Source organism: Leguminivora glycinivorella, chromosome 10, assembly GCF_023078275.1.
Source record: "Leguminivora glycinivorella isolate SPB_JAAS2020 chromosome 10, LegGlyc_1.1, whole genome shotgun sequence".
In the NCBI taxonomy this organism is placed as follows: domain Eukaryota; kingdom Metazoa; phylum Arthropoda; class Insecta; order Lepidoptera; family Tortricidae; genus Leguminivora; species Leguminivora glycinivorella.
Genome location: NC_062980.1, coordinates 13,683,481 through 13,691,054, shown reverse-complemented (window position 1 = coordinate 13,691,054; position 7,574 = coordinate 13,683,481).

Here is a 7,574-nt window from a genome sequence, read left to right as displayed (position 1 = left end):
TCCTTAACTGGGTAGATACTTAGTCTAAAATTGTAAATATGTTTCCTTAAAACTTAAAGTTTTTATTTTCCATCACACGAAATAACGATATTAATTAGTTGGATATTTGGTACAATCAGGGACAATGCTCTGAAGGTCATCAGCATCAAATAAAGCTACACCAACTCCAATTAAAGATACCCGACACCTCTGAACCGAGGAGGTACCCGAGGAGGTAAAAAAAACCTACAATGCTCTCCCGGAACATCCACATCTGGCGCCTGGACAAAAGAGTCCTTCTCGGGAACCAATTTACCAGTTAAGACAACAAGGTAATTTGCTGCTATAAAAAAAACCTTACAAAACATGAAATAATTTTTTAAGAAAAAAAAACCGCCGTTTTTGGGGTTCTGGTGAAAGGTACTTGCGAATGTTGGATTATGTAGATGTGAGGATGGGACCGGGGACAGTAGTTAAACGCACCAAAGTCTGTTCGATAATCAATCTATTTATTAATTAACTAGTGTTTATATATAATATTAAATCTAGGTTACACGGGTTACATTATAGGTGGAGGGGATGGCACGTGGACGGGTGTCGGATGATTGTTTACCTAACTCAATATGGTAGGTGTTCTATTACATACTATTGTTCCTTATATGGTTCGGGTCTTGTTACATTCCATTGTTCCTAATATGGTTGGTTTCTGCTTACATTTATTATTATCTATACTCCTACACATCTCTATGAAGTGTAAGTATAGTCTATACTTACACTTCATAGAGATGTGTAGGTAATTTTTAAAAGTGCTTTTATAAATCTTTGATTATTTGATGGAAACACAAATTTAATGAATATACGTATACCGTTAAGGTTTGAGAAGTTTCCTCAATTCCTTATGAATCCGATATCCCATTACATATAAGAAATCGAGCTTGACAGAATTTGACTTGAAAACTCAATATGTAAGCAAAAGCATAACAAAGAGAACAAATCTCCTAACAAATAAATGCCACTATTCTGAACTTAAGCATGTTGTTATAATAAAAATATAAAAGGCACTATAAGTGTGCCATTCAGATTTGAGGAGTTCCGTGGGAGTTCCGTTCTGATCATCATCAGAAGTTCCACTGCACCAAATGTCACTGTTCTGAAAGTAAACGCATGCTGTTCTTATAAAAATACCAAAGTCAATTATAAGCGTGCCGTTCAGATTTGAGGAGTTCCGTTCTGATCTTCATCAGCAGTTCCACTGCACCAAATGTCACTGTTCTGGGCGTAAGTGCATGCTGTTCTTATAAAAATACCAGTCACTATAAGTGTGCCGTTCAGATTTGAGGAGTTCCGTTCTGACTATCATCAGCAGTTCCACTGCACCAAATGTCACTGTTCCGTACGTAAATGCATGCTGTTCTTATAAAAACACAAAAATCACCATATTATGTATGCCTTTCAGATTTGAGGAGTTCCCTCGATTTCTCCAGGATTCTGAACTGGGTTCTGATAAAAATGGGACCAATCTGTATGCATATACATTCGATTAAAAAAAAATTCAAAATCGGTCCAGTAACGACGGAGATATCGTGGAACAAACATAAAAAAATAAAAAACAGACGAATTGAGAACCACCTTCCTTGAGATTTGGGTGCGGCGCTTAAAAAGAATACGCATCTGGCTGACACATAACGGCAAATGACGGTCATTATCAGGGATATATAATTATTTTCATTACGCAATAAGACCCTAAATATGCAAATATTGCTTCTCAGCATGGGCTGTAGATGAAGACAATAGCTATGGAGCTATTGTCTTCATCTACAGAACTCCAGCGTGACCGTAAGGCCGTTTTCACATTATCCGATCCGATATCGGATGTCAGAAGAATTTCAACAGAAAATATCCAAGATGGCGCCTGTAGTCTATGGGATATCGGTCCGACATCCAATATCGGATATATATTGCCGCTCGATCTTATTATTGTCCATCTTTGTGGTGGTAGTGGTTGTGATGGTTATTTTTAGGTTTTTAGGGTTTCGTACCTCAAAAGGAAAAAACGGAACCCTTATAGGATCACTTGTTGTCCGTCTGTCCGTCCGTCCGTCTGTCAAGACCCTTTTTCTCAGGAACGCGTGGAGGTATGAAGCTGAAATTTATATCAATTACTCAGGTCTACTGTCCCTTGAAGCTGTGAAAAAATCAAACTTCTAAGCCAACGCAATCAAAAGATAGAGCCGTTTATGCCGCAAATTTTCGACACTTGCAAGGGAATCAAAACCTACAGGGTGCTTCCCGTGAACTCAGAATCTTGAAATTTGGTACGAAGCAACGTCTTATAGCATAGATAAAGGAAAAATTACGAAAACCATAAATTTTTAGTTACATCACATAATATATTTTTTTCTCAAACATGCAATGAAATATTGTCTTTACGTTCCTTAAAATGGGCTGGGAAGTATCGCTTTTTGGGCGCAACAACTCGAGAGGACTGTAAAGGGATTTCATATTATTTTTTAGGCCTAGGCCTGCAAAGTAACTTTTTTTTATAAAATATTGTCCTTTAGAGCATTTTTTTTTATTTCATTGTATGTTTGAGAAAAGCACTATACATGCCTCGGCGTGAAAAGGGATTCCCGGCCTCGTATCCCTATCCGGCCTCGCTCGCACGCTCGCTCGGCCGTATATACCCACTTGGCCGGAAATCCTCATTTTCCCGGCCTCTGATGTAATGTACTATTTTTAATAATTTTAACCTTACTACCCATTTCCTCATAAACGCGTAGAGGTATTAAATTGAAATTCATACCAAATACTCAGGTCTATAATACCTTTAAGCTGTAACAAAATCAAACTTCTATGTCAACGCAATCAAAAGAAACAGCAATTTAAGCTGCATATTTTGAAACTCGCAAGTACTCGCAAGGGAATCAAAACCTAAAGGGTACTTCCAGTCGACCTAGAATCTTGAAATTTGGCATGAAGCAACGTTTTATAGCACACATAAAGGAAAAATTCCGAAAACCTTAAATTTTTAGTTACATTACAAAATATATATTATGACTCGATTGTCGTAATGAACGAACTTTGTAAACCTTGCAGGTTTGTACGGAACCCTCGGTGCGCGAGTCCGACTCGCACTTGGCCGGTTTTTTTTTTGAACGCGTCTTCGCATTGTTCAGTCCAATTGAATGTTAGCTGCGGGTTGAGCTGCCTGGAGCAGCGACGTGGCGACGATGACGGTTGCGGCTGGTAATAACATGCGCGGTTGTGGCGAGGACGTGCTTGGCTGTGGCGATGGTTTCTGTGGTGGTGGTGGTCCATACTTGGCTATAGCGATGGTGGTCGTGGTGTCGGCGGCGTTGGTGTTCGTGGTGGGTCACACATAGGCTGCGTCGAGCTGCCCAACTGGTAAGGTGACGACTGAGTTGATGTGAGAGACAAAAGCGGCGCGGATTAGTTACGGCGGCGGAGGGTCGCACTCGGGCTGCCTCGAGTAGCACGACTGGCTAGGGTCGCCATGAAGTGTGCGGCGTAGGAGGCGTTACAGGAGAGTAGTGAAAGACGTGACTGTCCAGTATAGAATCCTTTATTGAAGGAAAATGGTTTTTCTTATATACTATGTTAGTTCTTTGTTCATGTGCAGTCATGTGTAAGATTAACCTTGACATAGTTTAATAGAAAATAGAATTATAATTAAATGCATATAATATCAAGTTACAGGTATATCGGATTACAGATGCAGGTGCATTACAAGGTTATTGGAAATGTACCTACAATGTAGGCCAAGGTTAGCTGATGCAACCTACATACCTATCCTTCGTGGGTGGTCTATGTACGTATGTGTGTGTGTACCTACACCTCACTAGCGAGAGTCTCTCGAGATATTATTAGTATTTCAAACGAAGTTCTATCATAATTATCAGAGTTGCTTCGTCGAATAGGTTAGAATCCCACCCTCCCATTCATTCTCAACCCCATCGTGAAATATCTTCAATACTCATGTGCGAAATGTCATTTGATATGTGTCAGTCGCTTTTCGGTGAAGGAAAACATCGTGAGGAAACCGGATTAATTCCAATACTAACTAACTAGACCTAGTTTAACCTTCGGGTTGAAAAGGTCTGATGGCAGTCGCTTTCGTAAAAATAACTAGTGCCTACGCCAACTCTTGGGATTAGTTGTCCAAGCGGACCCCAGGCTCCCATGAGCCGTGGCAAATGCCGGTATAACGCAAGGAGGATGATGATTAGTATTTCAAACGTTTTTACATTTTACGCCCTAAATCCGCGTCAATGCTTAAACAGGTCCTATTGTAGATTGTAGGCGTTGTAAGGTCAGTGTCGGGAAGACCGTCTACCCAGAAAGACCGTCTACTGAATATAACTTTTTTATTTATACATATATCTATCACTTCTTACACCTCCGAAGTTATACCAGTTTTCATCCTTAATCCACTGGTCTTCAATAGATATCCCTAGGACGAACACTAGTTAACAAAAAACTTGATTCGTGTTTCGAACTCGACCATCGAGTTTTTAAAATCGTTACGCAAAAAATGAAAATAAAATAGAAGCAGTTGGAATATTTGTGCATTATGTATGTAACGTATAGTAATTTAATAATCGTTCTTCCTGTCTAGTACTTACAATTTTATTAATGAAATAAGTATGTAACTTCGAAATTGTGCCTAGTCGGAAAGACCGGCGAATAAGAGTAAGGCACCTTTTTTAGGCTTTATGGGAAATAAGTCGAGTTTAAACGGGTATTGTAGGTTAATTTTAATTATAAGTTTCGGCTTTGCTTTTGTCTGGATCTGAAAAAAGAAGGTTATCAACCTCATTCACGGGACATATGACGGTCTTGCCTTATAAATAGAAAAATGCTGATATGTTGAAAATATAAACGTTATTTGTTTCAATATCTATCACATTACTCCCTGTTATTACAGAATATAACAACGAGCACTAGACGGTATTTCCGTACTCAGCGCGTGCATGGGGACGGTCAATTTTTATCACATAAGTTTACTTAAATTCACCAAAGTAATAAAAGCTGTTTAGAATATAAAATTTGCTAGGCCATAGGACCATGCGGATCACTCCAGACTACTTTAATAGTCTAGTTTTATCCACTCAAACTTTATTTTACATAAAGTATGGCGTTTTGCCCGCAGTGACTGTAGTTATTAAATGGTATAATAACATTGAATTACTATGTACTAACATACTAGAAATGACACCCCAAACCTTCCCCAAACAAAGTCTGTGCTCCGGCCGGCAGCGCGGGGCGCATGCGTGGGGACAGTACCGTGTCATAGAGTAAGACTTGACCAATGACCACCTAGACGCGACACTTTTAGTGTAGACCTTTTTTTATGCTTTTTGTAAAATACTAAGTAGTTTAATTTTAGCATTATCATACATAGTGCTGTGTTTAAGTTCTACTGAGTGAAACAAAAATACATAATTGAATTTTTTCATATACTTTAATTGCCCTTGAAGACAATGATAGGTTATTATTGTATGAAACTATCGATTAAAACTCGTGTTAAAACTGTGTAATATTCATAAGTATAACGTGAAATAAACATTTCTCTTTTATATATTACAAACAGAATATAATCACAATTACTACACTTCATTACCTACATGTCCAGTCTGTGCGATTAATCTATGATTTCGTTCGACAAAATGGCGGCGATAACTTCGCATTTGAGGAGCGCGTCCCTTCATTAAAATAATCCATCCATACTATACTATACTATATACTATACTAATATTATAAATGCGAAAGTAACTCTGTCTGTCTGTCTGTCTGTCTGTCTGTCTGTCTGTCTGTCTGTCTGTCTGTCTGTTACGCTTTCCCGCTTAAACCACGCAACCGATTTTGATGAAATTTGGAACAGATAATCTTTAGACCCTGAGACAGAACATAGGCTACTTTTTATTTCGAAAAAAAGGGATGAAGGGGTTGAAAAAGAGGTTGAAAGTTTGTATGGGATTTCTTAATTTTAAATGATAAAACCATGAAACTTTATATTTTAGCACTTTATAAGAAATCATTAAACATATATTGAAAGTCACATACAGGTCGAACGCGATTAATTAACATTATTTTTACCTTTAAAATAAACATGGTGGGAAATAAACATTAACTAAAAGCGGGTAGATTATATTTATTTGTCTACCCCGAACATTTATATAAATTAATATCGGGTAGTTTTGTGTTGTTTACATCTCCGGTGACATTTTGCTGGGACGTCAGTCTTCCGCGACCACGGCCAGTGCAACCTGGCCGAAACGTTGGGAAAAAAGGTAAAAATAATATTAATTAATCGCGTTCGACCTGTATTGTGACTTTAAATATGTGTACAAAGCGCGAGAACTTAAAGTGTTATATCATTAAACATCTTGATAAGGGATAGGGATAGCGATAGGGATAGCGATAGGGAAAGCGATAGGGATAGCGATAGGGATAGCGATAGGGATAGCGATAGGGATAGCGATAGGGATAGCGATAGCGATAGCGATAGCGATAGCGATAGCGATACGGATACGGATACGGATAATATGGGTATCGTTAGCGGGATACGGATAATCGGTCGGCGGTCTCTTACAATCAATGTGCTCTAAGACGATCGTTGTTTGCTTGCTTGAAGATTACGTTTGCGATAAGTATAAGCAATATGTAAAAAATTGTAAGGGATAATAGAAAAAAGTACTTTTTACCCACCGATCATAGTGTCGAAATACGGGCTATGTGGGATGTTTATAAAGGTTTCCCCAGCGTATATAGAATTACCTACGCTGTGGTCGATGTGTAATATTTCTACAATCATTGCAAGCAAAAGTATTATGTGCAATCGAAATAATCGCAGATAAATATACCTACAGAGAAACCTACGGTCCCTACGGATCCAAATGAAAATCTTAATGAATACTTTTATTACGCGGGCGAAGCCGCGGGTAAAAGCTAGTTACTTAAATAAAGTTAGATCAACATAGCGTGTCTACTAACCGATGAAATGTGACACCGTCAGTTTTATTCGATTTTCTCGTACGGCTTAAACAGCATCTTATTGCGCAGGAAGGTATTTTTACATTTTATTTGTGTGCTGGCAGAAACAACCTCTTCACGCTACGCGCAGAGACTGACTGAGGCAACATAAGTCCATGGACTTATGTTCGTGGCGCAAACTTTTTTACGCAGTGTCCTCTCTAGTATTATACCTCAATGTATAATAACAACATCCAAACAAAAGACCTTTGTTTGTTGAGAGAACAAAAGGTCCTATTGTCTAAGCTCGACCCAGATGCGGAGTAAAGCTCGCGGTGGCGTCCGGGTTTCGTGTACCTGGAGCCTGATGCCCGTTCTCGTGTTCCGAATCAGGATTTGTGACCCGTAATGGTAATTAGAATCCGTGTAATTGTGGTCCGGGTCATCCTCGGGACGAGAGATAAGAACACAATAGATAGCAGTGATAGCACGTTACAGGTAGTTCTCAGCTTATCTCTTATTTTTTTGTTCGTAACGTTTTACTTTAAAGTTTTATGCCAGATGCGGAGTAAAGCTCGCGGTGGCGTCCGGGTTTCGTGTAC